Source organism: Dama dama, chromosome 7 (genome assembly GCF_033118175.1).
Source record: "Dama dama isolate Ldn47 chromosome 7, ASM3311817v1, whole genome shotgun sequence".
NCBI lineage: Eukaryota > Metazoa > Chordata > Mammalia > Artiodactyla > Cervidae > Dama > Dama dama.
Window position 1 is genome coordinate 4394591 of NC_083687.1, and position 21513 is coordinate 4416103.

Consider the following 21513-nt stretch of genomic DNA (forward strand, 5'->3'; position numbering starts at 1 on the left):
CAAAACCCAAATTTAATAGAAGAAAAGAAATCACAAATATCAGAGCAGATATAAATAAAATATAGTTGAAGAAAGCAAGAGCAAAGATCAATGAAACAAAAAGCTGATTCTTTGATCAGATAAATTTGAAAAAACTTTAGCCAGACTTACCAAGAAAAAAAGGGAGAGGACTCAATCCATAAAATTAGAAATGAAGGAAGAGAAATTAAACACAAGTGATCATAAAAGACAACTACAAGCAGCTATATGCCAATAAAATGGACAACATGGAAGAAATGGACAAATTGGCAGAAAGGCACAAACTTACAAAACTGAACCAGGAAAAAACAGGAAATATGAACATACCAATCAGAAGTAATGAAATAAAAACTGTGATTAAAAATCTTTCAATAAACAAAAAAATAGGAGTGCATGGCTCCACAGGCGAATTATATCAAATATTTAAAGAAGAGCTAATATTTACCCTTCTCAAACTCTTCCAAAAACTGCAGGGTAAGAAACCTACCAGGCTCAGTCTATGAGACCTTCAGTTCAGGTCAGTTCAGTTCAGTTGCTCAGTCATGTCCGACTCTTTGCGACCTCATGGACTGCAGCATGTCAGTCTTCCCTGTCCCTCATCAGCTCCCAGAGCTTGCTCAAACTCATGTGTGTCGAGTCGGTGATGCCATCCAACCATCTCATCCTCTGTCATTCCCTTCTCCTCCTCCCTTCAATCTTGCCCAGCATCAGGGTCTTTTCAAAAGAGTCAGTTCTTTGCATCAAGTGGCCAAAGTACTGTAGTTTCAGCATCAGTCCTTCCAATGAATATTCAGGACTGATTTCCTTTAGGATGGACTTGTTGGATCTCCTTGCAGTCCAAGGGACTCTCAAGTGTCTTCTCCAACACCACAGTTCAAAAGTATCAGTACTTTAGAGCTCAGTTTTCTTTATAGTCCAACTCTCCCATCCATACATGACTACTGGAAAAAAACCATAACCTTGACTAGGTGGACCTTTGTTGGTAAAGTAATGCCTCTGCTTTTTACTATGCTGTCTACGTTGGTCTTAGCTCTTCTTCCAAGAAGTAAGTGTCTTTTAATTTCATGGCTGCAGTCAACTTCTGCAGTGAAATTGTAGTCCTCCCAAAATAAAGTCTCTCACTGTTTCCATCATTTCCCCATCTCTGCCATGAAGTGATGAGACTGGATGTCATGACCTTAGTTTTCTGAACATTGAGTTTTAAGCCAACTTTTTGACTCTTCTCTTTCATTTTCATCAAGAGGCTCTTTAGTTATACTTTGCTTCCTGCCATGAGGGTGGTGTCATCCGCTTATCTGAGGTTATTGATGTTTCTCACGGCAATCTCGATTGCAGATTTCGCTTCATCCAACCTGGCATTTCTCATGATGTACTCTGCATATAAGTTAAATAAGTAGGGTGACAATATACAGCCTTGACGTGCTCCTTTCCCAATTTGGAACCAATTCATTGTTCCATGTCCGGTTCTCTTTCTTCTTGACCTGCTTACAGATTTCTCAGGAGACAGGTAAGATGGTCTGGTATTCCCATCTCTTTAAGAATTTTTCACATTTTATTGTGATGCACAGTCAAAGGCTTTGTCAATGAAGCAAAAGATGTTTTTCTGGAACATGCTATTTTTGGAACTGTTTTTCTGGAACATGCTTGGTTTTTCGATGATCCAGCATATGTTGGCAATTTGATCTCTGGTTCCTCTGCCTTTTATAAAACCAACTTGAACATCTAGAAGTTCACATTACACACACTGTTGAAGCCTGATTTGGAGAATTTTGAGCATTACTTTGCTAGCATGTGAGATGAGTGCGATTATTTGGTAGTTTGGACATTCTTTGACATTCCCTTTCTTTGGGATTGGAGTGAAAACTGGCTTTTCCAGTCTTGTGGCCACTGCTGAGTTTTCTAATTTTGCTTGCATATTGAGGGCAGCACTTTCACAGCATCATCTTTTAGTATTTGAAATAGCTCAACCTGAATTCCATCACCTCCACTAGCTTTGTTCATAGTGATGCTTCCTAAGGCCCACTTGATTTTGCATTCCAGGATGTTTGACTCTAGGTGAGTGATCACACCATCGTGGTTATCTGGGTCATGAAGATCTGTTTGTTTAGTTCTTCTGTGTATTCTTGCCAGTTCTTCTTAATATCTTCTGCTTCTGTTAGATGCATACCATTTTGGTCCTTTATTGTGCCTATATTCACATGAAATATTCCCTTTGTATCTCTAATTTTGTTGAAGAGGTCTCTAGTCTTTTCCATTCTACAATTTTCCTCCATTTCTTTGCATTGATCATTGAGGAAGGCTTTCTTATCTCTCCATGATATTCTTTGGAACTCTGCATTCAAATGGGCATATCTTTACTGCAGTTTCCATTAGAAACAAATTAGTATATTTTAAATATAAGAGCTGGAAGAGAAGAGATGAAAATCACAACTCCCAGAACACATGATTTACTGTAACTATGTATGATCACCCAATGCGTTTGTTGTTAGCCTCCATCCTAATTGTGCCTGCATCAAAAATTCTTTATGACCAAATTACAGTTTTGCAAAATCACATGCATAATCCTATAGTAATACCCATAGAGTACCTTGTAATCTACTTTTCTAAAAGTCTAATGCCAATCAAAATTAAATTTGTTTAAATTTTTTCCTTATGAACTGCTAACATATTATATCAAAATTCTTGCAAGTACTCATATCCTGTGGATGGTAACAACAGTTCATAGAAAAACTAAAAATAGATATTGTGGGATATCCCTTTAATCTCTGACTTTTAAGTCACTTTTTCTCTGAGGTCACAGATAGTTTCATTCATTGCAACTCAATACATTTCATTCATTAATATTTCTTTTTCAATTGCAATGGCACTCAAGTGTCACCACAGCTTTTTAAAATTACAAACGGGCATGAAATCACATACTTCTCCAAAAAGATAACATTATTTCCCCATTAAGTGACCTTGTTAAGTGTCATTTCCACAGCTTGCAAATCCCATCATTTTCCCTGCTACCTGGCAGGCCTTCGGTTCTCAGTAGCAAATCATTAGCTGAGAGTGAGAGTGAGACCTCATTATGCCTCACACTAAACAATTTTCACAAAATGTGTTGGAAGAAATTTGCTAGTCTACCCTGAAGCATTCTCAAGAATTGATACCAGACTACATTTGTGAAGCTAAATGAACAAAGTAAATTTTTTGATGTGGTCTTGGTCACTGTATATCACATTTGCTGACTTGTTCACTAATTCATAAAGCTTGGTAATTGGCAGTAGGTTTCTGTTATGTGTGTAAAACTAACCAGATCATTGGTAACTTTAAAATAAAAACAAGTGTATAATTTTGTGGTTATTTTTATATTTAAAATGTAAATATTCATAATTATCTGTTTATTGAAAAGAGTGTTGCTATAGTATAGCTTGCAAGGGAAAAGACACTATTTCTAAAAATAAGTACTGTCTTCTAAATTCGATTATATTAAATTCAATGTTTTTAAATAAAATAACTAATAAAAAATAAGAATCTAAGAAATATATGAAAATTGACTAAACTTGTTAACATGTAAAGAATGCTTACAAATTAATGAGGACTGGAAACTCAATATACAAATAGGCAAAGAAAAAGCAAAATATAACAGGCAATAGACTTGAAAAGATGTTGTCTCATTTTAATTAAATATCGTAAAACAAAATGACAATGAGGTACTGTTATTCACCTATACAAAATCTTAAAATATACTCATATTTGGTGAGAATGAAAAACAAGCAGGCCTCCAGACATTGTTAATAGAAGTATAAAATCATACATTTCTTTTTGAGAAGTATTTGGGAAAATACAAATGAAAGAAGAGCTAGATTTCCTTTCCCATTAACCAAGTTAGTTTTCTTCAGGGAAGATAGAGATGCAGATATATTTACATATATTTTGTGAGTAAATATGCCTAAAAAAATGTGAAAAACTCTGGTATAAAATGTTTCCAAGTAATTCTTCACTAGTCAAAAAGATCTAAGAATAATCAGTGTTCATAAGAAGCAAATTTGTTCAATAAGTTATCATCATTTAGTTACTGATTTCAGGCTGCTCACCACTCAAAAGCCAATAATTTGAGAGACAAATGTCAGGAGAAAAGAAAGGTGCTTTAATTGTAAAAGCGGGCCATCTGGGAAGAGGGTGGACTCATGTCCAGAGAACAATACCAAAGATTCTGCTCAGCCAGGACAGTTTTTAAGGGAAACAAGGGGGAAGAATCTTAGTGAATTATCCAGGCAGGAGGGTCCATCTCCAAGGGTGCAGGCTGGGAGACTCTTTCAGATGTTATCTTGCTTGCTGTGATCAGAATTGCTTACAGAACTGTTGTGGGTAGAGGTCTAGTCAGTTTTAACTGCTTAATTCTTTTTTTTTTAAATTTAATTTTATTTTATTTTTTTCATTTATTTTATTAGTTGGAGGCTAATTACTTCACAACATTGCAGTGGGTTTTGTCATACATTGACATGAATCAGCCATGGAGTTACATGTATTCCCCATCCCGATCCCCCCTCCCACCTCCCTGTCCACCCGATTCCTCTGGGTCTTAATTCTTTTAATCTAGGAAAACTTCTTTTTTTTTTTTTAAAGTAATAGAGTTTGTATTTGACAATTACTGTGTTGAAAAAAAATATCTTCTATGAACTCTGATTTGCTTTCCAGTTGGTCACTTGTAGCAGATCCTTGACTAGATTCTTTCATATCCATGCTTTCTCTAGCCGCAGTCTCTGACATTTCTTCATCCCCCTCCTCATATTTTGGTCTTTTGAGATTAATTCTCTAGCTAATTTAACAGGCAGTCCTTCACTGTAATGAAGCTTCCTTTTCATTTCAAACTGTCGCTTTTTTTTTTTCTCCTTCTTCAGGTGAGAGGTCAGGTGCCTCATCTCCACTGCTTTCTGGTTCACTAACTCGATACTTTGGTTCGGAGATTTCAGCAGCAGCAGTAGCAGCTCGTCTCGGAGCTAAGATATCTGGGCTCAGGGCTTCAGCGGTTTCCGAACCACTCAGTACATCCTCCTCATCACCCACCATACGGGGGGAAGGCGTGCTCGGCAGTCTGTCTTCACTAAACCACAGGCTTCGTCTGCTGGATGAGGTCGCCAGGATGTTCATTTCATCCCACTTCTGGGACCTTTTACTCAGCTCTTGTCAACACTTGCCGGGATGTTCGGCCGAGGCCGCCACAGAGGAGGTCGTAGAGCTCTCGTTCCTCAGGATCCCCTCCATAGGCCGCTGCGAGGCCGTGGAGGCCGCCATCGCCCGCGGCTCCGCGTCGCTATCGGAAAACTTCTTTTAATCTAGGAAAAGAACCAGCAGGTTAGGCAAGGCATAGTGTGCATACAGGAGAGCGTAAGTCAGGAGTTACTATCAATTGGCTTAGTGATTTCATGCCTATAATTAGGTTTTTAAGGTTAGACAGGAACAGAAATGGGCAAACAGTAAAGGGGCAAAAGAGTCATCCCTTTCTTAAAATTGCAAATTGTACATGTTTTGCCTGTTCTATGAAAGCACATTTGTGATTAGGGTATGTTTGTAATGTGTGCAATGTCACTCCATGATAATAGTGGCCCACTCCCTAAAGTTGGATTCAAATGGGATTCTTTTTTTTTTTAAGAAAGCAAGACTGGAAATTTTAGCTTTACTTTAAGCTTCTTTATTGCAATATATATATATATATATATATATATATATATACATACATACATACATATATATATATATATATATATATTACTTATTTGAAAAAGTAAAAAAGTACTAAAATAATGAAATTTGCTGAGTTGTCATCTTCCTCTCTGATGATCTTTTTCTTGGTACTCTAATGCTATTAATACTTAATGAGGAAAATGCATTTTAATTTTTGTTGTGTGAGTTCAAAGTTGAAATGGAAAGATAAAAACAGGTTAACTTTCCATCTAAAATACCCATAAAGAGTGACCTCTTTTTATGTGATCTCTATTTTGATATTTAAAAAATACAAACACAAAATTCTATCAGTTATTAGTCAAGAGAGAAATAATACTAAGGATGTGCTTGAGTTGAATAAAATAAACCTTTGCAACATTGCCCTTACTGCATGTGCTAACTGCTCCACATGACCTCAGACAATAAATGTAAAATCACCACCAGATGATCAGGCTTATTATTAGGAAGTGTAATTAGACCTAACTATGCTCAAGACTTATTTTCCCTAATTTTTATTTTCCAGGTATTCCTGTTCATTTATTATACCACATAATCATGGGCTTGCTGGTTTGTTGCCTTTTAATCAGTCTCTAGTGTTTCACTGATGTACATTTCTTTCCCCAATATCACTGTGGGGACTTTAAAAGTGCCTTCTCCATATTCCTTAATACAATTGACAATCAGCAAGTGTTTCTTTAGCAAAAACATGGTGAAGCAGAAGCTTTTCATTGTGCCCTATTAAGACACTTAATTAAACAGGATGTACCTATTAGGAAAGGTGAGATTTTGGTTGTCAATTTGGATAATAGTAAAAGAAAATAAAGCAAAAGTTGTGTAGGCAAGGATAAATCAGGGAATCTAGGTTCAGCAAGTTAAGTGGGAAGTGAGGGATGGTCACAAAAAAATAATTTTGAATAAATATTTCTAGTCACAAAAGGGGCAAAATAATGCTAAAAATTCACATGGTTTACTTTTGATCACTAAATACAAATTTTTTCATGATCTATAATAAAATGTAAAAAATTATGAAATCCTCTTAACTAAAATGACAACTTTGATTCAACATTTTTAAGTTGTTCCTATAATATTTTTCCTAATCATTATCCTTTGTTTCATAAAAGAATAGGGTAACATTGTCTAAATTATTTATATTTTAATCACTGTGACAGAGAATATACCAATGCATCTCAATCTTTGGTATCAAAGAGGATTTTAAGAATACTGAAGTTAAATTATAAATTAAATCATAGATATACCTAAAGCCTTATAAAATGTATTGGAAAATGTTAGTACATAGACAATACATGTGACTCTCAGATACTTGGAAAAACTGTTTAAGTTTAAAATCTAACTTACTGAATCTTGCTAAAGGCTTTTGTCTACATAAATTGCTAATTCCATCCCCAGATTAAAATTTTAACAGATATGATATGCCTCAGGTAAAATATATTATGAAATGTTTCTAGGAACTCATAAACACTCATTGACAGACTGTATAAATATTTCACCCAGTCGCTTTTAGTTATTGGATAATTGAAACTGCATTGTTTCAGAAACTATCTATGCATAATTAAAATAAAAGCAATGTTTTTCTGAAGCTAATTTGTAAATATCTTTCCCTTTCTCTATGAAAGTTGAGTATGATTCTTTTGAATTACAGGAAAATATTGATATCAAGTATGAGTCAAATTGTTATCTTTGTGAGGAAAGGATTCATCTTTGGGCTCCATATCTTATCTCAGACATTTATATAGGACATAGCATGTGTTAGCATTGTTATCAATACATAATTCATCTTAACTTGCTTAACCTTCCTGCGGCTCTGTGATATAGGTCTTACTATAACCCCTACTGAGCAGGTGAGGAACTGAGGCAGAGAGGTAACTCAGGATCTCACAGCCGGGATGTGAGCATTTAAACAGTAATAGCTACACTACAGATTTTGTGTTCTTAACTACATAAAATGTTTCTTTTCTATAAACTCTGACAATATGGTTAAACAAGACAACTTTCCTAGGGACTTTCCTAGCCCAGTTTTATATAACCCCAGGGTGAATTCCCAAATTGGGAGTTTTGCTAAATATGCTATATGTTTGTGTAAGTTGCTTCAGTTGTGTCTGACTTTTTGTGGCCCTATGAACTGTAAAATGCCAGGCTCCTCTGCCCATGGGATTCTCCAGGAAGAATACTTGAGTGGGTTGCCATGCCCTACTTCAGGGGATGCTCCCGACCCAGGGATCAAACCTGCCTTTGTTACATCTCCTGCATTGGCAGGTGGGTTTTTTTTTTTACCACTAGCGCCACCTGGGAAGACCATTATTATACATGAAAGGGATATATTTATCTTACATCTATTATCTAAGAGGTAATAACTTGGAATACTTTCTTTTCTATCAGTTTCTCTACTTTCTTCCTATTGAAACAAAATGTTTGCTCTTTTCTTCTTTGTCAAATCATATTCTATATATCTAGCAATATTTCATCCTTATCTATCCTTTGTTTAGTTTTATTTTCAAATATAAATAATATTTCCAATGCTGAAAGCAAAGTATTTGACATATAAAATATATTCAGGGTTTGTCAGCATTGCTGAGGTTTCCTAGTTGTCTTTGTTTAATGAAGTTTATCCTCCGGCACCCTCTGTTCAGAAAGAAGCACAGAGCTTGTTGTCAGTCTTTGTATTTGGAGGCAGTATATATATATCGCAGTTGAGAATACTAATTCTATCCTCATGCACCAGAATATGATGTCCAGTTTCCAGTGAGAGCCAGAGAGCAAGTTAGGTAGGTGATCCTAGTATCCCGACCTCCTGGCTCAGTGATGCAGAAGGTCTGACAGAGTAAGTGTTATCTAGAGAGGATAATAAGCCCTAAAGATTTCTGAAAAGCCTCAATAGGATGATTACAATGCAGACCTTTAGAATTCCATAGGTATTCTACACTGTCTATTTGAAAAAGAGCTCCTGATGGAATTCAGATATCTGGGATGAGAGTCTGGAGAAGAGATACGTGGAGGGACTGTGAGACCATCTGCAAGGCCTTTAGGTGCTTGTGTCCCTCCAGAGGACGTCCACTGCAGAGACAGGATGACTGTCCTGTGAATGTCAGCAAGATGTCCCCTGCAATATGGTCTCAGAACAACAGGCCCATTTTTAGGGGAAAAATGTAAGGGGAACACAAGATTACATGGTTCATTGTCTTAAACATATCAGAACGGTTAGCTAACTCCTAACAGCATGACAGGAGGATGCTGTCCATGTGCTGAATTAAAACTCAACATACATTGTGTGCTGTATTCTAATAGAAAGTAAGGTTCAGGAACAAAGGACTGGTTACTCTCAGTCACCTGCAATAATGTTCCCATCTCCCTCAACTTAGGGTCTATAATCCCGGTTACTGGTGCCTATAGGATAAACAGAGAATCAACCACTGAAACTGAAGTTGGGATTGCCACCTGACCATTATGGGTTACTCATACCTGCAGACCAAAAGAAACGAATTTCTACATGGGGTAGGGGTCATGAACTTAGGTCACCAGTAGGAAGCATCACTGATGTTACATTGTGGGGTCAGGAAAGAATGTGTAAAGAAGCCGTAGGATTTCCTGGATATATCTGTGCCCTTTTGGGCATAGTGGTGATGAGACATTTACAGGAACCACAACCCAACAATCTCAAAGCAACAAATGGCTCAAATCAGTTGAAATCCTGGCTGAGTATGAGAAAAACAGAGTAAGAAGTGGAGAACTGAGATCTTGAATATCATTTGTTCCCCTGAAACATGTTGAAGCAATGCAAATTGTAGCTTATTTATAAATTATCATAATACTTTATGTCCCTGTAGAGATTGCAGCCAGTTACCTCTCCAGAAGAAACCCTGAAAAACTCTGGGAAATTTCCATGAAATTACATGGGAAATTCTGAGCAGTACAAATGGTGAGCATTATTGAACATCTCTTTAAGCACATATTAGATTCTGTTGGTTTAACTTATTTTTTCCCATTTCTGTGAAGATGAGCTCCTTGTGGACTCAGTAAGGTTGCACAGATACAGCCTGACCTAAATACATCTCCAGTCCTCTTCCTGCACTCTTCTGGCTCACAGCTCCTGAGATTTACAGTTGACATAGTGATAGTGAACATCTTGGTGAATAGTTCAAAGCTCATGCATATTCAGCCTGCTATTGCTGCTGTTCAGTGCTAGGTCATGTCCAATTCTTTGCAATCCCATGGACTGATAGCCTGCCAGGCTCCCCTGCCCATGGGATATACCAGGCCAGAGTACCGGAGTAGGTTGCCACTGCCTCCTCCAGGGGATCTTCCCAAGTCAGGGATCAAACTAGAATCTTCTTTGGTTCCCACACTGGGAGGTGGATTCTTTACCACTGAACCACCAGAGAAGCCCCAGCAAAACCCTCACACCTGACCATTCTTTTTAGGTTCTCATTTCTGAAGAACAAAAGAACAGAATTATATGAACAAGAGATTAACTGGATCATCATTCTTATTAGTATAAGAAATGAAAACAACTACCAAAAGAGGAATGATTAAACATAATTTGATATGTCCTTATTATGGAATGTTATTAGACTATTAAAAAGACCAAGTTACCGAAAAGCTTTTGCACAAAAAGGGAAACCATAAATAAAACCAAAGACAACACTCAGAATGGGATAAAATATTTGCAAATGAAGCAACTGACAAAGGAGTAATCTCCAAAATATATAGGCAACTCATACAGTTCTACATAAAAAAACAATGATAAAATGGACAGAAAAACCTAAATAGACATTTCAACAAAGAAAACATACTGGTGGCTAATACATGAAAAGATGCTCAACATTGCTCATTATTATAGAAATTCAAATGGAAACTATAATAAAGTATCACCTCATACCACTCAGAATTCCATCATCAAAAATCTACAAACAGTAAATGCTGGAGAGGATGTGGAGAAAAGATACCTCTTTGCACTACTGGTGGAAATGTAGATTGATATAACCACAATGGAGAACAGCATGGAAGTTCCATAAAAAACTAGTAATAAAACTAACATATGACCCAGCAACCTCACTATTGGGCATATACGTGGAGAAAATCATAATTAAAAACAACACATGTACCCCAAAGTTCACTGCAGCACTATCTACAATAGCCAGAATATAGACACAACCTAGATGTCCATCAACAGAAGAATGGATAAAAAGGTTGTACATATATGCAACGGAATGCTACTTATCTATAAAAACAAATAAAATTGAATCATTTGTAGTGATGTTGGTGAACCTCGAGTTGGTCACACAGAGTGAAATAAGTCAGAAAGAGAAAAACAAATACTGTATATTAGCACATATATATGGAATCTAGAAAAATGGTACTGATGAAGCTGTTTGCAGGCAGAAGTAGAGACACAGACATAGAGAGTGGACTTTTGGACATAATGGCAGATGGGAGAGGGTGGGATCAACTAACAGAGCAGCACTGACATATATGCACCGCCTTGTGTAAAGTAGCTTGTGAGCTATAAGCTACAGTTCAGCATAGGGAGCTCAGCTTGGTGTTCTGTGAGGACCTTGGTGGGTGGGATGCAGGGAGGTGGAAAGGAGGCTCATGAGGGAGGGGGTGTATGTGTACACATAACTGATACACAGTGTTATATAGCAGAAACTAAGACAACAATGTAAAGAAATTATACTCCATTAAAAAAAAAAGAAAGACTAGGTTAAATCTACATACATCAGAAGGCATACATAAATCATGAGACTCTTATATAGTATAATTCCACTTTTTTTTAACCAAACCAAACTGTATACATGAGATCGTGCAACGTTGTATAACAACAGAAAAGCACGGAGTTTAACAATAGGTGTTTAATTGGTTATCTCAGGAATTAAATGGTCCTTAAGTGTTTCTTTATTCACCTTTGATCTTATTTCTTTTGTGTAAAAGCAAAGTAACAATTTGGAATTTCAAAAAATAAAACAGAGAAAATGATTGGGCCATGATTATAAGAGCTAAGCTTCTATCATGGAATTTTGCAGCACAATCATTTCAAGGAGTGGATAAGATCAAGACAGAAGCATGATCAGAACAATCTAAAGAGAACAACAAGAGGTGAGATGTAGACAGTGTAGTGCGTCTGCTCTGCCAAGTTCTTTGCTACAAAGGACAGTTGGCACATGAGGCAGTTGGATGGGAGATGGGTTCACGGAAGGATATTACTAGGTTATGAAAATAGGAACTTACTTTGTATTCTCCTAGGAAGAGTCGTAGTAAGGGAATGGGATCTAGTGCAGGAGGGGAGGCACTGGCTTGTGGGGGGAGCACAGTCAGGAGGCCATTGAGAGGACAGGGGCGCAGAGGCTTGGGTGGTTAGCTCCCACTGCTTACATTGTTTTCTCAGTGAAATAGAAAGTGAGGTCACCAGTCATGAGTAGGAGAGTGGGAAAAGAGATGGAATTTTGAAGAAAGACAAGGAATGTGGAATCCAGAGAGAGAGCACACTGAGTGAGGTGATAAGACTTGATGATTTAGCACGTGTCTTTAGAGTCATCGCCGGTTTACCTTTCCATTCATAGACACTTGCATTGCTCTAGCATGGGTCTGGCGTGTGTCTAGGCAAAGAGGTGGGTTTAGGCAAAGCAAACACAAGGGAGAGTGAACCAAAATAGTGGCTTTTGCACTCAGAGTTCAGCGACCATATTTATACTCTCTTCTTATCACTAGTTTCCCATACTTCTGCTGCAATAAATTGCATGTAGCACAAGCGATGAGAGGTATGGCTCTTTGCCCAGAAATGCTGGGGAGTGTCTCATGGTCTTTTGTAGGTTTGGGCCAGGGATTAGTGATTTTGAGGCTAAAGTGCTCCCTGGAAGACCTCTGCATAATGTAAGGATGCCATCATGATTTTTCATCTTATGATATGTTTCTTTGTTTTAATCTTTTGTCTTAAAGCTTTAATCTTTGTTTCTATCTTTTGTCTTAAATCTTTTGTAACTCAGTGAGCTGAAAGAAGGCAGTGTATTTTGTTCCTCACTACCTGTGGCTTATATCAATTCATAAAAACTTTAATTAAAGCAGTACTTTGGGGATTTCCCATGGCATTAGTAGAAATAAATGTGTATTCATACAAAGTCATGTCATGTAAAATGTGCAGTGTTTCTTATAAATCACTTGACTCCAGAGAAAAATCACTTAACCAATAATATAATGTTCTGGTGCAGTTGTTAGAATTTTGTATCCATCTTAAGTTTTGACAAAATATGTTACAAGTTAGTCATTAAATTATATTTACTTTTTGTCTGTTTATGTGACATATTGGGTTGCATCATCAACTCATTGAACACAAATTTGAGCAAACTCTGGGAGACAGTGAAGGACAGGGAAGCCTGATGTGTTGCAGTCCATGCAGTCACAGAGTCAGACACACATGAGTGACTGAACATCAACAATAACAGTGCATATCTAGATAAATTTTAATTAGCACATAACATTTTAAAAAATGCTTTCTGCTTTCTCACATTTCATTATGGAGCTTGAACCTTTATAATAAAGGAAATTTCCCTAATGATTAGTGATGTTGAGTATCTTTTAATGTGCTTATTGGCCATTTGTGTCTGTGTGTGCATATATATATATATATATATATATATATATATATGCTTTTGAGAAATGTCTAGTCAAGTCCTTTGCTCAGTTTTAATCACATTTTTTTTTTTTTTTTTTTTTTTTTTGCTGTTGTTGAATTGCAGGAATTCTTTATATATCCTGGATATTAACCTCCAGGATAATAAAATTACACCCAGGATATTTACCTGGATAATAAAAATATGTTATTTTCTCACATTCTGTGGATTGCTTTTTCATTCTGCTCATAATATACTTTAATGCACAAAAGTTTCTTTTTAAAAAAATGTATTTATGAAAATGTATTTATTTCCACTTCCTCTAAAGTGGAAAAATAATTTAAAAGTCAAGTTTAAATTTAGCTTTAGTCTTGTTATTTCTTTGCACTATTGGGTTTGGAAAGTTATGTCATATTAGATGAGTTTAACCAGAAATCATACAAGTAAAGTGTGCTTTTGAAGACATCATCACTTAATTTTGACATTGAAATAAAAATACTTGCAATCTTAAATATGTTTGGATCATGTTTTTTGGTGTTTCTTTAAATAGAATTGTACTGAAAAAAAGAATAGAAGAATAATGACTTGAACTTAGAAGATGAAGGGATCTGTGAATTTACATACCTGTAGTATTAACTTTGTGCCTTCCTTCAGGGGCTCAGATGGTAAAGAATCTGTCTGCAATGTGGGAGACCCAGGTTCTTTCTCTGGGTCAGGAAGATCGCCTGGAGAAGAAAATGGCAACCCAGTCCAATATTCTTTGTCTTGGAGGAGAAGGAGCTTGGCGGGCTACAGTCCAAGGGGTCACAAAGAATCAGACATGACTGAGTGACTAATACTTTCACACTTTCAGTATCAGCACCAATAACAGCCAAAGTCCACTATCAAAATGTCAAATAACATTTATGAAACCTAACTGTTTTCTATCCTAAGATCTTTATATTTGATTCTCAGCCAGGAGCACAGTTTATCCATAGCCTTACATACTTGATTCCAACTCAACATTCAGAACTCATCTCCAACATGATCTCTTAAAGAGATAGATCTTGGCTATCTGGCTGAACGAAAAAGCCCCACTTCCACCCTGTGTTTACCCCAATTAGATCCACTGCGCTTACAATGGGCTAAAATTACCTGTGTTTATGTGGGGATTGCTTCTTCTCCATATTATCACTAGATGTGTGCTCCACAGAGGAGCTGGTCTGTCTTATTTACTTGGACCCTCAGTACCGGAATAGAGTAGGTAATTAATAAAATACTTACAGAATAAATGAGATGAAATGATGGTATGCTAAGAATTCTAATGAACTCGTATCTTCCCCCAAATTTTTAAAGTCATGAGTATTTTTTTTCATTAATTACACAGTCAAATGTAAAATGATTATATACGAACCATTTTTTAGTTATTCTATAAGAGTCATTCGTGGCTTTGTTTATTGATCATTATGGAAAATACATTGCCAACATCTTACCATTCATGGTGAATGGACATCTTGTAACTAGTTTTTTCAGAGTCCAGGCAAGACTTTATTTCTTTACTTGCTTTTAGGCCTCTTGTATACAGAAAATGTAGCTTTCCCTCTGATATTGAGAAAAAACATTTTGTGATTTACTCAGCTTTTGAGAGTCCTTTTATTTTCCCTATCTTTAATTCCTTAGTTCAGAAGCACTCAGTAGTAAATCAGTCTCTACTTCAAAAACCCTGTATGAAACAGAAATGAGACATTTAATAGCATGGTAGCATTTTTCAAAGTCTATGAAGTGCTATTTTTAACATTGCTAGTAAAGCTTATGATTTAAGTAAATTAGGTATTAATTTGAATTTTATTTTTTCCAAGTCTCTTAAAAAAGCTACACATATATGAAATAATTAGACATTTTGAATACCGTAATTATAGAAAGTTTCAGCTTTTAATACATCTTACAACACATCAATTTAAAGGGAAACCGGCTGCTGTTGCTTCATCTACTTAGACACTATTAAGATTTTTTTTTCAAGTCTTTGTTAAGAAACACCTCAGGTTCTTCTTTTTTTTAAAGTGCTCTTTCATTTTAGCAGAATGATACATTGGAAACAATCCTACTCATCCTGAAATACTAAATACCAAAGTGATTATTGAACAATGGAGTGTTTCCATTACTTTTTGTCATGCAGACTTTTTTCTTGTATCAGTTTTTTAGTGCTAACAGAGTATTGCAACATTCTAAAGTGCAACCCTTTCCCCAGTGAATCTCATAAATCTCATGGCCACAGTGGTTGGAAGGCAAGGGGCTTTTATAATTGCATACTTTTGTGGTCCAGAGACAAATGTCTTTCACAGGATTTATTTGTGTTGTTATATGGCATAGTGTGATGGTCTCTGTGTAAGTAATCTGCAAACCTTGGCTCTGACTGAATCTGGGTCACTGGCTGATCCAGCAGAAAGTTGAAAATATCAACTTTTTTCAGTAGATAATCACACTTAAATACTATTAATGCTTTCTATAGGCTTCCCTGGTAGCTCAGATGGTAAAGAATCCACCTGCAATGCAAAGAGACCTGGGTTTGACCCTTTGATTGGGAAGATCCCCTGGAAAAGGGAAAGGCTACCCACTCCAGTATTCTGGCCTGGAGAATTCCATGGACTGTATAGTCCAAGTGGGTGCAAAGAGTCAGACATGACTGAGCAACTTTCAAGTTCAATGCTTTCTAATTGGTTTTATAATATTAGGTACATTGATATACTATGATGTTTTTCATAGAGGAAGAGCAGAATGTTTTATATAAAAGAAAACCATGATTTTCTAGCAAGGCTAGTGTCTTCCTTAACAAGTTTGATATTTCTGACTTAAGTTAGGACAATTCTGTCTAGTTTCCTGTGGGGGGCGGGGTGGAATGAAACGATAGAGTAATTACCAGGTGGACTCTAATTTGGGATCTGTCTTCAAACGTTGGGTCTCTTGTGTTGGTAATACCTTGCATATCAACATGGGAGTAGTAGTTTCTTGCACTCCAATATAGATGCCTAAAGATTGAAAAAAAAATTATTTTCAACCCCAAAGAAAAGCTTCTACAAATGAAAATGAGTGCCCTTGAAAGTAGCCTCAGGAAGATCTACCTAAAGGAGATAATAATAGCTAATAGTATCCCCAACTTTCTGCCTGCTGATTTCCAAATGGAGATGAGCCATTAGCACTGCCATTGGCAGCACAGATATGTGTCTACCACCATGTCTGCAGAGCCCTAATATATTCAGGAGGTTAGCAGTAGGTAAGCAGAAGATATTCAATAAAGTTCAGGAACAAATTATAAAAGCATATAAGAGGCAAAGATTTTACTAGGTAATCTTTTCAAGATAACAAATATATTAGTTTAACTCACAAATAACATTTAGTCCTTCATTTTTAAATTCAGGGTGGAAGATATCTATTTAATAAAGCATTTACTTGAAGTTAAATGCATTTGATTATTGTTTTGATACAAATAGGCTAAAATATTTTGGATAATATGCATATTTAAAAGCTTATAATTTTATTATAAATATTTAATATGTTGGCAATTATTTGAGACATGTTTTAAAAATATATTAGTGAACTGAGTTAAATGAGACACACATTTTTGTTTTTTTGAGCCACACACTTTAAGTTCTATACATTGACTTTTGACTATGTACTTTTGTTAATCATTTTTTTCAGAATTATTTTCTTCATTAACATAATTTTATTTTCTACAAAAACTGTATTAGTGATGCTTAAATGCCTTATCTTTTCTTTGAGTCAGCCATAGCATTAGTAATGAATATGTAGTAACAGTAATGAAAATAGTAAATAGTAATTAGTAATAGTAATGAGTAATGAAATAGTAATTAGTAATGAAAATGAGTAAAATACTTTAAGAACTTTAAAATATAAATGTATTAGATAGTTTTCACAATGATTTAAATTTTTGTTACTAAAAAAACCTATCAGAAGGGTGAGCATATGGCTTCTATATAGGTACAGATTGATAATTATGAAATAAGGTAAAACATTCAAGAATAAATGGAACAATGCCTGAACACCAGAAAAAATAACATAAAATTGCCCAAATTATAACAACATGAAAAACCTCTATTCATACATTGATTATTAAATGTGATCATTTTTGTCATTTTAAAAATTAATAATACATTAGTGCTACTCACTTCAGGTAAGCATTATGTCAACTGCTAATTTTCTCTTCAAAAACTATTTTCAAATTACCAAATGAATTAAATCCTTAAAATATCACCATTGCAAAAAACACAGGTTAAACTGAATCCTGAACTCATTACATTCTTTTGTCTATAAGTTAAATTTTTGTTATCCAGACTGAGCCAACCTGGAGAAAGAAAAATGATCAACTGTATAGTTTCTGCAACTTTTTAAACAATGACTATTTTTAGAATCCTTAGCTGAAACTTACGTTTCATATAGATTTTTAAGATTATAAATAATACTGACTGCTGTAAAGGATAACTAACTTTATTATATAATATTTTAAATTTAAAATAAATAGTACACATGTAGTGTTTGATAAAACCATAAGGTTATTTTTTATCTTGATTAGTGTTTATGAAGCTTCCATAGTTTGCCTTTGTCATCCATCAAACAGGTGATCTTTCTTGTCACTTGTTCTATATTCAAAATGCTGTAAAAACATTGAAAATTCATGAAGAATTTTGAGGAAATGTATCTTTTTATGCTAAAAAACAAGAGGATGTTCTTTATATTTTATCTTCCCTTGTAATTTTCAAAAATGAATAATAAAAAATAATTATTGTCTTATTCTTTCACTAGAGAAAAAGTTGAAGTTATATACTGTTTCAAATTTATATACTGAAAAAAGTGAAAGCGTTAGTGGTTCAGTCCTATCTGATTCTGTGATCTCATGGACTGTAGCCTATCAGGCTTCCCTGTCTGTGGAATTCTCCAGGCAAGAATTCTAGAGTGGGTAGCCATTCTTTTCTCCAGGGAATCTTCTTGACCCAGGAATAGAACCCAGGTCTCATGTATTGCAGGCAGATTCTTTACTATCTGAACCATCAGAGAAGACCCTTGTATATAGTAGCCATATATAATGTGTCTTATTGAGCTCAATTGTGACATCAGGGGGTAGGAAATGGTAACTAGGAATTCTCTCCAGGATTTAACATAACTCTCCCACCAAAATCTATACTAGTGTAACTGATGATGGAATTTCAAAATTACTAACAGTATAACTTTATCTTTTGTTCCTTACCTTTCATGTTTTTGTGAAGAAAAGTGAAAGATTAAAACTTAAGGAAGGTTATTGTGGAATAAGATAAAGGAGAAACCCTTGTTTATCACTCAATAAGTAAACACCACAGTAAATCTTTTTTTTTTTTTTTTAAAGAATTAAGCTGCTAAATCAATTATTGAGTCATAAAATCATTGGAGTATAATGAGAAAAAAAAAAAAAAAAAAGCCAAAGAAGTAAGCCAGCCATTAGAACAGGAAATGCTTTTTACCTTTTCGAAGGCTCTGGTGTGTGGAGTACAGGAAATCCATCTCCCAAACTCTGTACCCATGAACACCCAATTTATCATAAAAACAGTATACTCCTACTCATCTCTATCAAATCTTTTCTTCTTCAAATGTGTTTTCAACCTCATCAGCTCCTTTCAAATTGCCAAAATCAAAGGTCATTTGTTTGCCCTCAAGTTATTCAGTCTCTCAGCGCAAAGGGCCATTCTCTTCTTGAAATGCTTTCTACTCTTGGATTCTACAAAATAAGTCCTTGATCTCCTTGAATTGTAGGCAGTTCCTCCACAATTGCCTCTCTTGAATCCATCTGTTATGACTTTAAATGTTAGGTTAAGCCATAGTTGTTGTGATTTTTTTTGCTTTGTTTTAACTTTTCCTTTATCCATGTTATTTCCTTGTGATTGTGACTTTGCAAGTTATTTGTACTTAGCTGAATCATAATTGTCTACATCATCACAATGCTTCCCTTGGTGGTACAGGCACCTTCCACAATCTCATTTGGCTGAATAAGAGTCACTTCATATTGAATATGTTGAACCCAGGACCCTTGTTTCACCCCATTCAGTACTCACACCTATATGTGCCACCCCTGGTCTTCCCCATCACGGTAAATGAAAAATTAGGTAAAATTAGGTAAAAAGTCCAAAAGAGCGGCCCTTGATTAAACTCTTTCTCCTTCTGTGTATCCAATTAATCATCCAATTTTGTTGACTTGATTTCCATGATGTATCTTAAATAGGTTTCTCTCCTTCCCCACTGTCACCCTATTCTATCTTAAACAAATGATCTGAAATCACCACCTTATACTTACACATCTCCACACTTGCCCTCTACTATCCATTCTTCAAAGAACAGAGAGAATAATCTTGAAACAAGTTGAACCCATCACTCTCTTGATTAAAAGCATCTTCTTAGATCCAGACTCCCTCTCAAATCCAGATTCCTTGACAACATTCTATGTCCCTTGTCCTTGCTATCCAGGTTGGTCATAGCTTTCCTTCCAAGGAGTAAGTGTCTTTTAATTCCATGGCTGCAATCACCATCTGTAGTGATTTTGGAGCCCAAAAAATAAAGTCTGACACTGTTTCCACTGTTTCCCCATCTATTTCCCATGAAGTGATGGGACCAGATGCCATGAACTTAGTTTTCTGAATGTTGAGCTTTAAGACAGCTTTTTGACTCTCCTCTTTCACTTTCATCAAGAGGCTTTTTAGTTCCTCTTCATTTTCTCCCATAAAGGTGGTGTTGTCTGCATATCTAAGGTTATTGATAATCCTCCCAGCAATCTTGATTCCAGCTTGTGCTTCTTCCAGCCCAGCGTTTCTCATGATGTACACTGCATATAAGTTAAATAAGCAGGGTGACAATACACAGCCTTGATGTACTCCTCTTTCTATTTGGAACCAGTCTGTTGTTCCATGTCCAGTTCTAACTGTTGCTTCCTGACCTGCATACAGGTTTCTCTAGAGGCAGGGCAGGTGGTCTGGTATTCCCATTTCTTTAAGAATTTTCCACAGTTTATTGTGATCCACCCAGTCAAAGGCTTTGGTGCAGTCAATAAAGCAGAAATAGATGTTTTTTTCTGGAACTCTTGCTTTTTTGATGATCCAGTGGATGTTGGCAATTTGATCTCTGGTTCCTCTGCTTTTTTTAAAACCAGCTTGAACATCTGGAAGTTCATGGTTCATGAATTGCTGAAGCCTGGCTTGGAGAATTTTGAGCATTACTTTACTAGCATGTGAGATGAGTCCAACTGTGCAGTAGTTTGATCAGTCTTTGGCATTGCCTTTCTTTGGAATTGGAATGAAAACTGATCTTTTCCAGTCCTGTGGCCACTGCTGAGTTTTCCAGATTTGCTGGCATATTGAGTGCAGCACTTTCACAGCATTATCTTTCAGGATTCATAATAGTTCAACTGGAATTCCATCACCTCCACTAGCTTTGCTCATAGTGATGTTTTCTAAGGTCCACTTAACTTCACATTCCAGGATGTCTGAGTCTAGGTGAGTGATCACACCATCGTGATTATCTGGGTTGTGAAGATCTTTTTTATACAGTTCTTCTGTGTATTCTTGCCACCTCTTCTTAATATCTTCTGCTTCTGTTAGGTCCATACAATTTCTGTCCTTTATCGAGCCCATCTTTGAATTAAATGTTCCCTTGGTAGCTCTAATTTTCTTGAAGAGATCTCTAGTCTTTCCCATTCTGTTGTTTTCCTCTATTTCTTTGCATTGATCACTAAAAAAGACTTTTTTTAAAATCTCTCCTTGCTATTCTTTGGAACTCTGCATTCAAATGGGTTAGAAGACTCCTTGGAAGGAAAGTTATGACCAACCTAGATAGCATATTAAAAAATGGAGACATTACTTTGCCAACAAAGGCCCATCTAGTCAAAGCTATGGTTTTTCCAATAGTCATGTATGGATGTGAGAATTGGACAGTAAGGAAAGCTGAACACTGTAGAATTGATGCTTTTGAACTGTGTGGTGTTGGAGAAGACTCTTGAGAGTCCCCTGAACTGCAAGGAGATCCAACCAGTTCATTCTAAAGGAAAACAGTCCTAAATGTTCACTGGAAGTACTGACACTGAAGCTGAAACTCCAATATTTTGGCCACCTCATGCGAAGAGTTGACTCATTGGGAAAGACCCTAATGCTGG

General features: G+C 35.9%; 1 pseudogene; it reads right to left on the reverse strand.

Annotated features, from left to right (window-relative positions):
• Positions 1-4623: 4623 nt before the first annotated feature.
• LOC133059986 (protein phosphatase inhibitor 2-like) lies at positions 4624-5298 on the reverse strand (annotated as a pseudogene).
• Positions 5299-21513: the final 16215 nt, after the last annotated feature.